Source organism: Leopardus geoffroyi, chromosome C3 (genome assembly GCF_018350155.1).
Source record: "Leopardus geoffroyi isolate Oge1 chromosome C3, O.geoffroyi_Oge1_pat1.0, whole genome shotgun sequence".
In the NCBI taxonomy this organism is placed as follows: Eukaryota; Metazoa; Chordata; class Mammalia; order Carnivora; family Felidae; genus Leopardus; species Leopardus geoffroyi.
This window is the reverse complement of record NC_059338.1, coordinates 125,646,451-125,663,200: the sequence shown is the minus strand read 5'-3', so window position 1 is coordinate 125,663,200 and position 16,750 is coordinate 125,646,451. Positions and strand designations below refer to the sequence as shown.

At 38.3% G+C, this 16,750-nt stretch overlaps 1 long non-coding RNA gene across 1 annotated transcript in view; it reads left to right on the top strand.

Moving 5' to 3' along the window:
- The window catches only part of LOC123586012, a 61,834-nt gene that overhangs the window by 7,457 nt on the left and 37,627 nt on the right, over positions 1–16,750 (top strand). Inside the window, exon 2 of the long non-coding RNA XR_006706536.1 lies at positions 14,742–14,854. This is a non-coding gene — a long non-coding RNA (uncharacterized LOC123586012). The remainder of the gene's footprint in view (positions 1–14,741; positions 14,855–16,750) is intronic.

Below are 16,750 nucleotides of genomic sequence, written 5' to 3'. Positions count from 1 at the left end.
GGTAAGGGTAAAAGGAAAGATGGACTGCAAAGGGGTCCAGATTTCTATCTTCTGGCATGATGGAAATGTTCTGCATCATAATTGGAGCCGTGATTTAATGAGTATATGCATATATATGATTTCTTGTATATTGTAAAAATTCATCAAATTGTAAACCTTAAACGGATTTTACATAAATTATGCTTCAATAAAAATGATTTTTAAAAAGCCCAATTGTAAAGGGAGGCTTAAGTTAACATGATTAACTCAAGGTCTCCGAAGAAGTTTCTGAGTTTCAACCCAATAGATTTCTCTTTTCTGAGTTGGGAGGATGTTACGAGATCAACACCCAAAAAGCTAATAGTCCAACTGCTACTTACAAAGGATTCGCTGAAAAGGGCAATACTCTTGATGAAAGCAACATCACTTCTGCATGAGGAGAAGGACAAAAGCAAAGTCTAGCAGCACGTCGTCTTTCCCATACCGGTGGTGCAGCACCCACAATGGCTCCTGAGGCCCTGAGCTCAGCATGGCAGAAAGTGCCACCTGTAAAAGGCTTCTGAAGCCCAAACAGTTCCACTATTCCGCAAGGTCGTCCCTCAAACATCCAAATATGCCAACCTAGAACTGCAATATACTGCCATCATTTCGCTTTTGAGCGGTTGAAATCAAAGAACTTGCACAAGTCCAAAATTTGTCTCCTAAGATGGCCTCCATTTCAAGTCAATACTTCAGTAAGTTCAGTATTCTAGATGAAAGCGCACAAAAGAAATTCAGTACAGAGGTGCCCTAAAAGTTCTCTCCTTCCCTAAAATCAAGAGCAACTTTTCAAAACCTTCTTTTAAAAAATGAACTGCCTAACTTTGGTGCAGATATATAGAGATTTGGCTTTTCCATCTTTATGGTCTTTATGAAACCAAAACATCCTGACAGAAAACAAGCTAATTCAATTATTCAATTATTCATAAACTGGAACAGAGTTTCTGGATTTTCCTCCCAAATACCCAGAATTCTGTTATCCTAGGAGAGGAAAAGTGTTCTAAATGATTTATTTTCACTTTAAGAAGAAAATGATTTATTTTCTCTTTAAGAGCAGCTTCTGTATATTGTAGATACGGTCATGTAGCAATGTATCTTCTTAGTAAAATGCCCCACATTGAAGAGCATCTTCCTGCAGGATGTGGTTTGTTTTCCTAATCGTCCATCATAGTGATAACCCTCTCCTCCACTGCTTCCCAATGTGGTCCCCCGCATGGCTAAAATAACAATGCAGTTGAAGCAGTCTGTTGGCTGCAGGAGCCCGTTTTGAAAACTTAACAATTGGTCTAAGTTTTAGTTTAAGTAAAAATGACTTAAACATTGAAATGGTTTTCTTCTTACTATTTGAGGATCTAACTAGACTAGACTACAAAAAGATTAGGGAACAAAGTGCTAAAGGAAGCACGCGTTTTCTGTGAGGGAGAAAGACAGAGATGGAAGTTCTCGCACTGCCTGGATGAGGAAGGATGACAAGTGGTAGGAGATTGATGAGCTGGCCGGCGTTCCCTGTTCTAGATTTGCAAACAAATCCTTAAAAAAGAAAGATTTTTGATTCAAAATTCAAGTAATAGCTACCTAGGGAGACATAGGTATGTGGTATGTATGCCCCCCAAAATGGAAAAAATAGTATGAAAGAATATTAAGTGAAAATGATTTGACAAGAGACAGAGATCAAGAAATGGTACTTTCACAGGTCCAGAATATTTGAATTATTCATCTTCTTCTTTTAAATGTGTCCGTTGTAGTGAACTTCACCAGAGCTTTTCACACCAAAGCTTTTTACATCAAAGTAATTAATGGGGCATTATACTGAGAATAAAAAGTAAAATTAATACCCTTTAAACAAAAGTGTGTTTTCCTTTAAATTATTAATTTTAGAGCGCCTGGGTGGCCCAGTCGGTTAAGCATCCGACTTCAGCCAGGTCACGATCTCGCGGTCCGTGAGTTCCAGCCCCGCGTCAGGCTCTGGGCTGATGGCTCAGAGCCTGGAGCCTGTTTCCGATTCTGTGTCTCCCTCTCTCTCTGCCCCTCCCCTGTTCATGCTCTGTCTCTCTCTGTCCCAAAAATAAATAAATAAATAAATAAATAAATAAATAAAACGAAAAAAATTATTATTTTTAAAAGAAAATAAATTAGATATTTAAATTAATGAATCCAACATCTTAAACAATTTAGCCATCCATGTGTCTATCAGTTCTTTTAATAAAACATGGAAATAAACATATTGTCCAGTAACAAAATAATAAGAAGTTGAGGGGAAAAGGAGCCCCTGGGTGGCTCAGTCAGTTAAGCATCCGACTTCAGCTCAGGTCATGATCTTACTGTTGGTGGGTTCAAGCCCCACGTCATCAGGCTCTGTGCTGACAGCTCAGAGCCTGGTGCCTGCTTCAGATTCTGTGTCTTCCTCTCTCTCTGCACCTCTCCCCTCGTACTGTGTCTCTCTGTCTCTTGAAAATAAATAAATGTTAAAGAAAAAAAATTTTTAAAAAGAAGCAAAGTGGAAAAGCATAGACTGGACTGCAAACAAACAGCGTAAGTCTAAAAATGTCCCCTTGTAAAATTCAGAAGCTGGGCCAAACATCTGTTTGGCTGGCTAGTGGCCATCCTAAGCAATGATCCATGCCTTTTACTTCCTGGGAAAATAATTAAGCAGTGAATCCAACAGTTCCTTCCAGCTCCCCCAAGAGCTGAAAGTGCCAATGACTCAGGAGTTTGTTATAAAAAAAATGTTTAACTATGGACCTTGAGTAACAAGGCTGCTCAGAATCAGAAACAAGGCAGAGATGTAGGCATGGCACAGAGCCCAGCCCAGTGACTTGTGGGTTCTGTTTTTGGTGTTTTGGGTTGTCACGAAGCCTCCCCAAGGCCTGCATGAATGACCTACCATCGTAGGCTTCTCTCCTTTCTTTCAATCCTTCCTCTCCTCCAAAGGGATCTAGATGAAGCAGAGACCTGCAAGGACCAGTCCTGACTCTGTGAAGCCCAATTTCCTCTATGAAAACAAAACATGTGTCCACAGGAGCTGAGGACGTAAGAAGAACAAATTCATCTGCTTTTGCTTAGATTATCTTAATCAATAAGACAAAACACACCGATATAGTTCCAGCTCGTAAGAAAAGAAGGGAAGGAAGGCCACAGTTCTATGGTACCTAATTAAGCTTTCAGTGAGTAAAGTAGGGAAAGTCTCCTATCTATGCTATGCACTAATATATTAGGGATGTTACTCCATTAATGCATAATGTAAAAGAGAATTAAACCTGTTAAGAGAAAGATTTATTCTACATTATCATTTAATTACCAACAGGTCTCTATATTCAATTATAGGACTATCGTTTCATTAGGCACATGAGCTAAGATTTTCTAATTAAAACCTTCCCAGATAACCTGATGCTTCAGCAGATTTGATTAGCATTTTTATCTTTCTTTTCCTCATTGAAAGCAAAATAACCTATCTTTGTGTTTAAGTCAAAAATAGCAACCTTCTTCCTAGGTCTCTTTTGCACAGACACTATTCACCACAATTTCATGCAGGTTGTCTCTAGGGACAATCTCACCTTGCACGATTCTTTTAGAGGAGGCTATGACTTTATGGAACAGAATACTGAGTCTCCCTGCACTAGTACGGGTTAAAAATTTAAAGGCTTTAGGGGCATGTGGGTGGCTCAGTCAGTTGAGCATCTGACTTGATTTTGGCTCAGATCATGATCTCATGGTTCCTGAGGTTGATCCCTGCATCTGTCAGTGCAAAGCCTGCCTGGGGTTCTCTCTCTCTCTCTCTCTCTCTCTCTTTCTCTTTTGCTCCCTCTTCTCTGCTTTTACTCTTTCTGTCTCTTAAAATAAAAACAAATAAACATTAAAAAAATAAAGTACAAAATTAAAAGGCTTGGTAATCACCTCCACCACTAACCTGTTACACTTCTTTCAAATTACTTGATTTCTGCAACAGTTCCACATTTGTAAATTGGGGAGTGTTATGAGGGAAAAACAACAAAATACGTGACATATTTAGCTCAGCATCTGGCACATAGTAAGTGGTAATTTTTACTGTTGCTATGGTCATTTTCGTTGTTGCTGCTGCTACAAAGTATGGATAAGGAAAATATTCAGAGATATCAATTATGGTGTATGTTCTCAGGCAACTTAGTTTCTGAAAGTCTATATTATAAGCATCTTGCTCCATAGACTGATTGGCACCCATCCATTTAGTATTAAGGTTTGAGCAAGTTATTTGTTCTGGTTATTCTCTGTACCACCTATTCGTTTCTCTGCCCCTCCTGGCTCTGTTTTGTATCCCTGGGGACTGACCCACACAGTTTTCATCACCAGAGCTCTCCTGCCTCTGGCTTCTGGTTGGATCCAGCCATTATGAGGCATCAACTGGAAGTCTGAGAGTGAGAAGACAGGTCAGGAAGATCTTCCTTCACTGCGACCCTGGGGCCATTGTTCTAGCAAGGGTCACATTCCTCTGCACCCATCACCCAAGGCCCTTCCACATCTCCAGCTCTCGCTAGACTCTGCTAACAACCCTGTTTCTTCCCGTTGTTCCTTCAGACCCACAGCGGTGTTTGCTTCATCTCTTACTAGTACTTGGGTTCGGAACACTCCTCACTGGTTTATCTATACTTTGTAAATAGTCTCTTCATTAAATTCTCATTAGAACTTCACCCAAGTATGCTTCTGTTTCCTGTTGGAATCATAAATAAAAGTGGCCCTTGCTTAACATATTTTCCTGTAGCCAACAAGATTAAGGTTAATCTTAAAGCATTCAATTAAGCCCTTACTATGTGCTAAGCACTTGGCTAAGTACAAAGTGCCAGGGAACAGTAATATATCTATACATTTAAATGTGCACGTGTGTGTGTGTGTGTGTGTGTGTGTGCATGCCATAGTCTTTCTTTTCAAAGACTTCAGTCTTCACAAGAAGCTAGATCTATAAGCTATAAGTCATAATCCAGTATAACAAATGTGGTATGTGTATATACAGAGTACTATGAGTACATAAAGATTTATATTCTAACTTATTGTAAGGATGGAGGGGCAGTCAGGAAGAATAATACAAAAAATCTTTCAGTTTGACCCACAGGAGAACAATTTAAGGGGCAAAATCATGAGAAAGTGGTATTTGAGGCATAGAGAATGTTTAAAAGTCACGAGGACATGAATATACACAGCGCGTTTAGTGGAAAGCAAAGTCATGCAGGGTAAGCAGAACATAGTGCTAAGATTGGAAATGTAGCAAGGTGGGTGGAAGTCATCATGAAGTATAGTGAAGTGGCTGGAGATCGCCAGGTTTTGAAGGACATTACCGCAACAGGAGCAAAAGAGTTAAGGCTGTGGAATGATTTGACCCTAACTAAAATTTGAATTGATAATTTTGAAGATAATGAAAATAGGGTGAACAGTTCAATGGATTGTAATAATACAGATGGAAGATAAAAGTCTAAAACAGTAGCCACTGGAGGACATACTGAACAAATATTTCAGAGAAAATTAGCAAGATTTCAAGACCTTTGAATAGAGGAGGCAGAGGGGGATTAGCTGAGATGTCTTGTTTAAACCATGTCATAAACAGTGACTTTGTTAACTGAAATAGGAAAGAGAGGAAAGGGAGAAGATTAGGCAGAGGTAGATGAGTTCCTTTTGAAAGAAAAAGTATCACCTGTGGGGGTTACAATAATTGGTTTAAAAAAAAGATATGAGTGTCACTTTAAGAGAAAAGGAAATAATCTCACGATTTAAAAAAAAATATTCATCGGGCACCCAGATGGCTCATTCGGTTGCGCATCCAACGCTTGGTTTCAGCTCAGGTCATAATCTCACGGTTCGTGGGTTGGAGCCCCACCTTGGGCTCCACTCTGAAGCTGCTTGGGATTCTCTTTCTCCCTGCCCCTTCCCTGCTTGCTCTCTCTGTCTCTCTTTTAAAATAAATAAATAAACTTGGAAAAAATAATAAAATCAAAATCACCCTAGAACTGCACCAAATGCCTCTCAAGTGCAAGGGATTTCAAAAGTAAATGCTTTAGAAGTTTTGAGTCAGACATTCACTCTACTTTGAGACCCTCCTTGTATACCAAGCACAGTTAGCCTCCGTCTATGCTGCCCTTCCACAGCATCACCACATTGTACTCGTTTGTTACCCATATCTTTCTGTCTCCCTAGCTTACTTTGACATATACCCATAGTGACCTATGCAGGGCTTGGCAAGTGGTAAGGGCACTTAATAATCAGTTTTTAGAGGCACCTGGCTGGCTCACTTGGTAGGGCATGCAACCTTTGACCTCAGGGTTATGATTTCAAGCCCCAGTTTGGGCATGGAGCTTACTTTTAAAAAATAAAATAAGGGAGGTGGCAGGGGTGCAGGGGTGTGGCTGGGTGGCTCAGTCAGTGAAGTGCCTGACTCTTGGTTTCAGTTCAGGGCATGATCTCGCAATTTCTTGAGTTCGAGCCCCACACTGGGCTCTGCCCTGGCAGTGCAGAGTCTGCTTGGGATTCTCTCTTTCCCTCTCTCTCTCTGCTCCTCCCCAACTCATGCTGTCTCTGTCTCTCTCAAAATAAATAAATATACTTTAAAAAATAATCAGTTTTTAGTATCATACTTTGGTAAATGCCAAAATTATGACACCTTCCTGTGTTTTAACATTAAATTCCAAAATAATAGGAGACATGTTATTTTTTTCTCATCAAGTATTCTAGTCATCAGTAATTTTTTAAACTACACGGATGCTTCCTCCCACTTATTACAAAAATAGTTATATAAGACAGATATTTTACTGAAGTACAATTAAGCTTTTGAAAACAAGATCACCTATGACAGTAAATCTCAATCTGAAAACCCAATAATTTGCTCAAATAGTTCCCTTAGCAAAATTTTTTACAGTTAAAACTGTCAGGCTTTAGAATCTACACACATTATAATTATTGTTTTCTCCCCTCACATTACCATGTTAAGAAATATCACTGGATTTTTGAGACTGGCAATATGAATATTAAACCCCACTTTATTCAAGTGAAGAGTGTGGACACACACACACACACACACACACACACCGTAATACATTCCAGTATAGCGATCATGTCACCACATCTTGGATCTTACGCAGAAACATCCAGGACTTTACCTCCAGGTATTAGAAGTGTGTTCAAGTAATTTCAAACACAAAGTATCTCTCTGTACTCTATCAGAGATAATTAAGTGATCCATATGATGGAAATGTTGATTGCTAAATTAGGATAATACATCACTTCTCTAGGGGGACCTATAGAAGGGGAATAAAAGGCTAAATGGATTCATTATTCTTGGTTGTTCTTATTCTTTTAATTAAAACCAAAACTAAAAATGAAATTATATTTGACTCTGCTTTGCCATTAAATTCATTCACAATTTTACTTTCCAATTTGCCTTTTTAGAAGAGTCTAAACATTCTGTTTTTGTGATGTCTTGCTAAAGGAAGTAGAATCTAGTGAGAAAACCTTGAACTCAGTGCTTAAAGACCTGGATTTACTTGAAGACTAGTAGCGGGGAAAGGGAGTTGCTAGCCCAACCAGATATAAACATATCCTAAGGCCTCTATAATTAAAACAATGTGGTATTGACATACGACTAGCCAGGTAGAACAACAACAACAAAAAGAACCCAGAAATACACATGATTAATTGTAGTATTCAATGAAAGTGAAATCACGAATCAAGTGGGAAACATGGGCATTTTAATAAGTGGTACAAAAATAAGTGGACAGTAATAGGAAAAAATAAACATGGGATTTATTTCTTACACCCCAAACTAGTGAAAATTCCAAAAAAAAAAAAACCCTAGAAATTTAAGTGTAAAATATGAAACTACACAAGTACAAACATTCGTGAATTTCTCTATAACCCAGAAGTGAAGAAAACTCTCTGACTCAAAATCTTAAAGCAATAAAAAAAAATAATTAATAAATCTGACTACATAAAGGTTAAAAATGCATGGCAAGTACAATTTCATTAGCCAAGTTAAAAGATCAACAATGCTATTAAAAAAAACAGTCTAGAGATATGAACAGTTTCTAGAAAAGAACATACAGGGACACTTGGTTGGTTCGATCTGTTAAGCAACCGACTCAGTCTCACTCAGGCCATGATCTCGCGAAGTGTGAGATCGAGCCCTACATGGGGTTGCATGCTGACAGCTTTGAGCCTGCTTGGGATTCTCTCTTTCTATCCCTCCCTCTTTTGTGCACGTGCATGTGCACGCACACCCTCCCTCCCAAAATAAATAAAATAAACTTTAAAAAAAAGAAAATGCAAATGGTCCTCACATGTTTGGGACTCTCAAGTACATGAGGCTAGCTCATACAGAAATATAAATTAGTATCACACAGATATATTTATCTTATTTATCAAATTGACAGAAAAACGAAAGCTTGACCACATACTTAGTTGGAAAGCATAAGGGGAAATAAATACATCTGCATTATTAAAAAGAATGCAAAATGTTACAAATGTTATGGAGAACAATTTGACACTATTTAGCAAAATTGCCTATTATGTATGTTTACCTCTTCTCTAGGAATCTAGCTCAAAGATAAAACAATAAAATGTGAAAAGATATACATACATAGACATTTATTGTAAATTTTAAAATGGTAAAAATCCAGAAACAACTTAAATTTTCATCAAAACAGATGAATTAGATTAATTCTGGTATACTTACAATGGAACGCTATACAACTGTAAAAAAAAAAAATTACTTTCTCATGTGTGATCCTCAGTATACACCATTAAATGAAAACAGCAAGTTGTAGAAGCAATATGTACATATACACCGTATTACCATTTATCTAGGAAAGGGAGGATATGTCTGTGTAGGTATCTGGACATACACACAATGGGATATTACACTATAGTTACATGAAATTATCACATGTGATACCAGAAAACATAAATCAGATATAAAATTCCGGAGCAGGAAATTTATAAAATTAATCTGAATACTTTGCTATTCCATAAAGCAAAGAAGTTATCAGTATCTGAATATTGTCAGAAGGATTCATGAGCCATCTTGAAGCAGCTCCCACTGTTCAAAGATGAGTCATTTGCAGCATCAACAAGAGTAATAACATCAGAGGATATAATGAATCAAATATGTTAAAATCCAGGAATTTGCAATGATCATTTTGAAAAAAAAAATTGACCACCTTTGGAGGATGCTGGGAAAACCAGCTCATTATTCTAAATACTAGTAAATATTATTGGCCTATTAAATATTTTTACATGTATGATTTTTTACCTTACCTATTTTCAGTCAGAATTAGACACCATTAATCATTCTGGATATTCCCAACCTATCAGTATTGAGGGCAAATGGCCATTAAAATAAATAAATAAATAAATAAATAAATAAATAATAAATAGGTAGATAGATAAAGTAAAACTTTATTTACAGTAAATAAATAACCTTATTACAGTAAAAACTGTAACACAGGGTATTCAAAATGTTGATGAGAAAAAAAATTCCTTCTACAGAAGTATTCCAGCTAGCATGTAAGGATGTAATAAAATAATTGGAATGTCACCATTTTGCAAACACCTAAGTATACTCTGAATCTGGGGAATGATTCTTAATGGCAGTTAACATCACAGCAGAAGACAGCTGGACGTTATGCATCTCTTGATGGCAATTCACAACACCACCTAAGAAATAGTCTTGCCAAAAAATATAACCTAAATACGACCAAGCCTTTTGATCTAACCCACAGGACAGGAGACTATGGGGAATGGAGAAGCAGATTTGGGGGGTGGGGTTGTTTTTTGGCTTTTGGTTTTTAAGTGAGAATGCAATCAGCAATATACAGAATGTAGGAAAGTTCACAAGACAAATTACTCAGTTTCTTCAACAAACCAATTTCAACTAAAAAATTTGAAAAATAAAAGTTAAGTAACTTATGAAATAAAAAAATCTGTAAGAGACCTTCCAACAGAATGCAGTGTGCAGCCTGTTGGATACCAGTGCAAACAAATCAGTAATATAAAATCTTTAGACAAACAAACAAATAAAACTGTGTATGAGAAAATACCGACTGGATATTTGATGATGTGAAGACATTACTAGAATTTTTTTATGTATGAACATGGCACTATGACTGCACTCTTTAACAGAAGTTATTTTTTGTTAGAGGCACATACTCAAATATTTATGGATGAAATACGCCTGGGAACTTGTTTCAAAAGAATTCTGGGGGCAGAGACACTAATGGTGTGCAAATGAATGCAAGTATGACTGTGAACAAGTGTAACTATGTTAAGTCTGAATAACGGGTACAGGCAGATGCCTCGTTCCTTTCTCGCCACAGTGTGTGTTCAAAATTGTCCAAATACACTACTGGTGGGAATGTAATATGATGCAGCTGTTATGGAAAGCATCATGAAGTTCCCCCCAAAATTAAAAATGGAATTACCATATCCAGCAATCTGACTTCTGGGTATCTTTCCAAGAGAATTGAAATCGGGATCTCAAAGACATATGTGCACTATACATCCATTGTAGCATTATTCAAGAGCCAAAACATGGAAATAACCTAAATGGCCAGTGGTAGATGAATGGATACATAAAACGTGGTATATACATACAATGGAACATTATTCAACTTTAAAAAAAAAAAAGACATCCTACTATATGCAGCAATATAAATGAACCTGGAGGACATTATGCTAAGTGAAATAAACCAGTCACAGGAGGACAAATACTGCATGATTTTACTTACATAAAAAAATTGAAAAAAAAGTGATCACCTTTAGAGGATGCTGGGAAAACCAGCTCATTATTCTAAACACTAGTAAATAAAGGGAATTTTACAGATAACTTATGTTTCCAGTAAAAACTGTACCTCAGGTATTCAAAACGTTGATGAGAAAAAAAAATTCTTTCTACAGAAGTATTCCAGCTAGCATATAAGGATGTAATAAAATAATTGGACTGTCACCATTCCAATTGGGGATTGGGGATTATGAGGGAAAAGAGGAGGTGGGAATCAGGAATTACCTCACTCAAGAGGTATAAATTTCATCTATGCAAGATGAATTAGTTCTAGAGATCTGTACAACACTGTGCCTATACTTAACAAGACTGTATTGTGCCCTTCAAATGTTTGTTAAGAGGGTATATCTCATGTTAAATGTTCATAGTACAGTTTTTAAAAAAGAAAAAAGTAAAAAAAATTAAAAATAAAATAAAAATAAAAAGGGGCGCCTGGGTGGCGCAGTCGGTTAAGCGTCCGACTTCAGCCAGGTCACGATCTCACGGTCCGTGAGTTCGAGCCCCGCGTCAGGCTCTGGGCTGATGGCTCAGAGCCTGGAGCCTGTTTCCGATTCTGTGTCTCCCTCTCTCTCTGCCCCTCCCCCGTTCATGCTCTGTCTCTCTCTGTCCCAAAAATAAATAAAACGTTGAAAAAAAAATTAAAAAAAAAAAAAAGAAAAAAGTATCCATAATAATAATAAAAATATTAAAAAGGACCTAAGTACAAATCCTGGATCCACCACTTGTTGTCTATTTAATACAAACCAGGCCACTTATACATTCTGAGCCACCATTTTCTCATATGTAAAACAGGATATAATGCTAACAATCTTATAGATTGGTTTGGCACCTCTCCTCTTGGAGCTTGATAATGGTTAATTGAAAAAAACGAAGAGGTTTGAGAGTCAAAGATGACCCCCACTATGATATTATCCTTCTATGACGTTAGGCAAGTACCTGGCTTCCCTGAGCCTTATTTTCTTTCTCGTTAAAATGGGGATCATACCAGCATCATACCATTTTTATGAGAACTATGTAAAGTTGGCACCATATAAATAGCGCTTTCTCTCCTCCATGAATCCAGTTTGACTCCCAGTTGGAAATACTCTCTTGACAAATATACTTTGGTTATTATTATACCATTAATCTCCTTTGACTTATTACTTAATAATTTTTTATTACAAGGCTCTGGGCCCCTTAAAAACAGAAACTATTCATATCTTCCCCCTCATGCAAAGTATATCGTACATAGTTGGAGATCAATAAATTCCGATGAATTAAATCCCTTAAATAGATTAGATGCTACCTTCACAAACTGATTAATCCCCTGAAACTCCTGACCCTAAATGCCGTTGCCAAGTATTACTTAACAATTGTAAGATGTACATAAGAACCTGGGAAAATGTCAGATAATTTCTTGGACAAACCATGAATGTGATAGGTGAAAAACAGGGTAGGATTTGTAGTCCACGTTGATCAACACGGTGACCTGGGCAATTTATTGACAGGTGACAAGCTATAGGATGACTGTCCGCCCCAGGTTTGTCAGCTCCTACATGCCATACAAATGTGTCGTGGATCCAGTAGAATATTGTTTGCAGCATAAAGTGTCAGCTTTGTTCCAAAACTTGTGTGGCTGTGAAGAATCACCTCGCACAGCTCCCTGCCGTCACAATGGGCAGTGGGAATGGAGCAGTGGAGTTTCATACATGTGCCATTCCCCTCAGATCAGGTCAATAATGAACGGGAAAATGAATGGGGTCTCCAAAACACAACAGATTCCAAAAGGACCTAAGGTTGGTGATAAAACAACCAACCTTAAATGTAGTTTAAACGTATTTCCACTGGGGGCTAAAACTCAATTCCAGCACTTTGACAACGTCTTGACAACATAGTTTTTACTTCTGAGAATTGTTAAGGCCGTTTGCTCATAAAACCTGAAGAAAGCCAAAAGCAGTTCAATTAAAATGTCTAAATGCGGTCATCTGTTACCTACAGCTCAGTGGGACAGCTCAGCTCAGCTGAGGCCAATGGAGTGAAGCTGTGCACTCTTCCCAGAGTACTCCCGAAAGATTCTCTGAAACTATTAATTGTGCAGGTCACTGTAGCAAAACTCACTCTTCATTGCTCTCCCTTGATGTTCACAACCAAATACTTGCGTATCGCGGAGATAAATGGAGGCTTTCTCTCTAATTAAAGGAAAGATCGTGATCTATAATTTCAAAGCCCGTCAAACATAATCCTATAAAAATATATGAGCTATGCATTAAGCAATGGGGTCTATATCCCCCCCCAAAAAAAGATAATAAAATTAAAACAAGCTTAGTTTACACCTTACAACATAAGACATTTGACAGGAGATCATTGCAACATCATTAGTTCACCATAAAGCAATGTTTTGTAAGACCAGGACTCTACTAAAATCTTTAAAGTCTCCATGTAGTTGTGTCAAAGCATGTTTGATGCCGTAACTCACAATTTTATTAACGTTTTTAATTTACATCAAATATTTTACATAGTGTGATATGGGGATTTTATTTCACTTCCTGGAAAATATTATGCTTAAGAAGGGATGTGGAGCACTTGCAATATATCGCGTAGAGTTTTCCTCAATTTACATTATTACATTCTGGAGTGAGTTGAAATATGCCAAGACTTTATGTAACTGAAATTGTCTATTATTTTCATGACTTGAAATGGGAAAGGGAGTGAAAAATCAGTCTGTAGAAGAACAAGACATAAATCCATTGTGGTCACGTGTTGCCATAATCAGGAAAACCCTGTAGAATTGCTTAAGAAAGAATCTGAGCAAATGACTGCATATATTTCGCAGAGGCTGTACTCGTGACAACAAACTAGAGTTTAATTTCTCCTTTAAAAAAAATCTGTTAAAAGTCAAGATAAGATTCATTATCCATGAACCAGAAATCATAACTCCTTTCATACATGTCACAGAAAATGTTTGTGACATTAAAAAATGAGCTAATATACATGGGAATGGAGAAGCTTTGTAAAAAGCAAAGGAGCAGACGCATATAAGTGATAACCAAGAGGATGATCGTTACCTGCTTATTTGACAAAAATAGATGATATTACACCCAGCGTGTAGCAAAGTACTTAGCACAGAGTGTCTACTATGTTTTTTTAACTGAAATATTAATAGATGTTGGGCAGGCACATTGTCAAACATACTTCTTTAAGTAAAATTAAACACAAAACGAATCTGGAGCATCTTGCAATGCCAGAATGTAAGGACATACTAAAAAAATAAAAACAAAAAAAAAAAAACCACCCCACAATGACATGACATAGCATGCCAAGGGAACTCCGGAACCAGAGAAACAACTTCCAGTGGCCAAAGCTGCAACAATCTGAGCATCAAAATAAATAAAATAGAATTGGACTATAACCCAATATAACCCCAAATATAAGATAAAATCAGTCAGCCCATAGTGTAATTAATAAACAAATTTAAAAATGAATGGGGGAGAATTAACAAACTCTTAGGCAAAAGAATTCCAAATAATTTATGTAGATATTTCAACCTCAAAGAGAGGTAGAATAACTCCCTACTCATTAAGTGTGGGCTGTGGACAGTGTGGGAAACAAAGGCGAGAAGGAGGAACTTTCCAGTGGAGAAATCTGACACCACCTCAGCCCTCGATCAAGGTTAACATTAACAGTGATGAGTCATGTTGGTGGTGTATACCCCTGATATGATGTGATGAGAATGGCATTTTGCCTCAGTGGTCTTCCACCCCAAAACCCATAACCCCAGTCTAATCACGAAGAAAACATCAAACAAATCCCAATTAAAGAACATTAGATATGGAGGGTGGAGTGTCAAGGAGTATATGGGAATTTTCTGTACTATCTGCTCATGTCTTCTATAAATCTAAAATTTTAACTTAGAAAGAGACCTATCAAATATGCCTTTTTCTTTTCTTTATAGGTGGTGCAAGAGACAGCAGCAACTTGCCTTCCAACTTGAAGAAGATATCGCAATGTGTTCCTGAGCATTGGATTTCCAGAAACTTCACTAAGACGACAGTCTTCTGAAAGATGGTAGGATTTTATCTCCCTGCTCCTGGTTGACACATGTCTTTCTAAGACATAAAAAGTACTTTATTAACAAACACGCTAAGGAGGAAAGAGTCTGGGTAGTGTGGACACCAACACTCTGGGAGGTCATGGGGGGAGGAGGGGTGGGTGGCCTTAGTCTGCAGCCTAGGAATCCCCGATGATCTTTGTCCTGTGCTGGTGCTGGTGCTGGTGCTGGAGGGCTGAGGGGCGGCAGAGCTGGTGCAGGGGGTGTAGTCCTCACAGCAGAGCATGCGGATGTGGTAGTTGAGGGAAAGAGAGAGTGTTATATTACACAGCCCTAAAAAAAGACTGGGATCATGTCATTTGTGACAACATGGATAGACGTAGCAGGGATTATGCTAAGTGAAATAATTCAGCCTGAGAAAAACAGGGACACCTGGGTGGCTCAGTTGGTTGAGCAGATCATGATCTCACAGTTCGGGAGTTCAAGCCCCAGGTAGGGCTCTGTGCTAACAGCCTGGAGTCTGCAGCCTGCTTCAGATTCTGTGTCTCCCTCTCTACCTGCCTCTCTCTCTCTCTCTCTGTCTCTCAAAAATAAATAAACATAAAAAAATTTTTTTAATTCCATATGATTTCACTCATAAGTGGAATCAAAAAAAAAAAAAAAAGAACAAAAGAACAAATGAATTGAATAAACAAACAAAAAGCAGAATCAGACCTCTATATACAGAGAACAAACCGATGGTTGCCAGAGGGGACGAGGTAGAAGATTAGGCAAAACGGGTGAAGGGGAGTGGGAGATACATGCTCCCAGTTATGGAATGAGTAAGTCATGGGGATAAAAGGCACAGCATAAGGAACAGAGCCAATGATATCACAATCGTGATGTGGGTGACGGATGGTAGGTACACTCATGGCGAACACAGCATAATGCATATACTTGTCCCACCACCATGCTCTACACCTGAAACTAATGTAACATCGTGTGTCGACGATACTCAAATTTTTATAAAAAGGCAGTCTCAGGGGGTGCCTGGGTGGTTCAGTCAGTTAAGCATCTGACTCTTGATCTTGGCTCAGGCCATGATCTCACGATTCGTGAGGTGGAGCCCCACCTGGGGCTCTGCGCGAACACTGTGCTGACAGCAGGGAACCTGCTTGGGGTCCTCTCTCTCCCTCTCTCTCTGCCCCTCCCCTGCTTGCACGCGGTCTCGCTCTCTTTCAAAATAAATAACAACTTAAAAAAAATTTTAAGGCAGAATCAGACCTATAAATACAGAGAACAAACTGATAGCTGCCAGAGGAGAAGAGGGTAGGAGGATGGCAAAACGGGTGAAGGGCAGCGGGAGGAAAAGAAGGTACTTGACCACGTGTTGCATTATATCCGAACAGCATGATGTCCTCAATGTAGTGACCCCAGTGACATTTGGTCAAATTTCAAAGCAATAATGATCTCTGAAGGCTATATTGCAGCAGAGAGCAGGTAGGCTGACAGGCAAAGCAGTGAAGGTGTAATACTAGCTCAGGTTAAAGCAAATGCCTTTGGTGACCCTTACAATATGAAGAAAAGAACACCGACCAGGTCAATAACTGCATATCCAGTGCCAGAAGCTATGCTAATTTTCTTCAGTAAAGATGCTCTATCTTGAACAACAACTGCTGTCTCCATCTGATAAAATTTACAATAATCCACAGTCATTCTCTAAAATCTATCCAACTCCTACATAGGCCAAGTAAGCAAGTTAAAAAAGAATGTGATAGGTATTACCCGCCCCCCCTCACTTTTTGCCTTTGATGGTACCACTAATATGTGAAAATCCTCCCAGAGATGTGGTATTGCTTCTGGCTTACTACTGTGGTGAGAAGCAGAAAAGTTCAGAAGCTTCCATTAGCCCTTCCTACCATGATGGCCCTTAA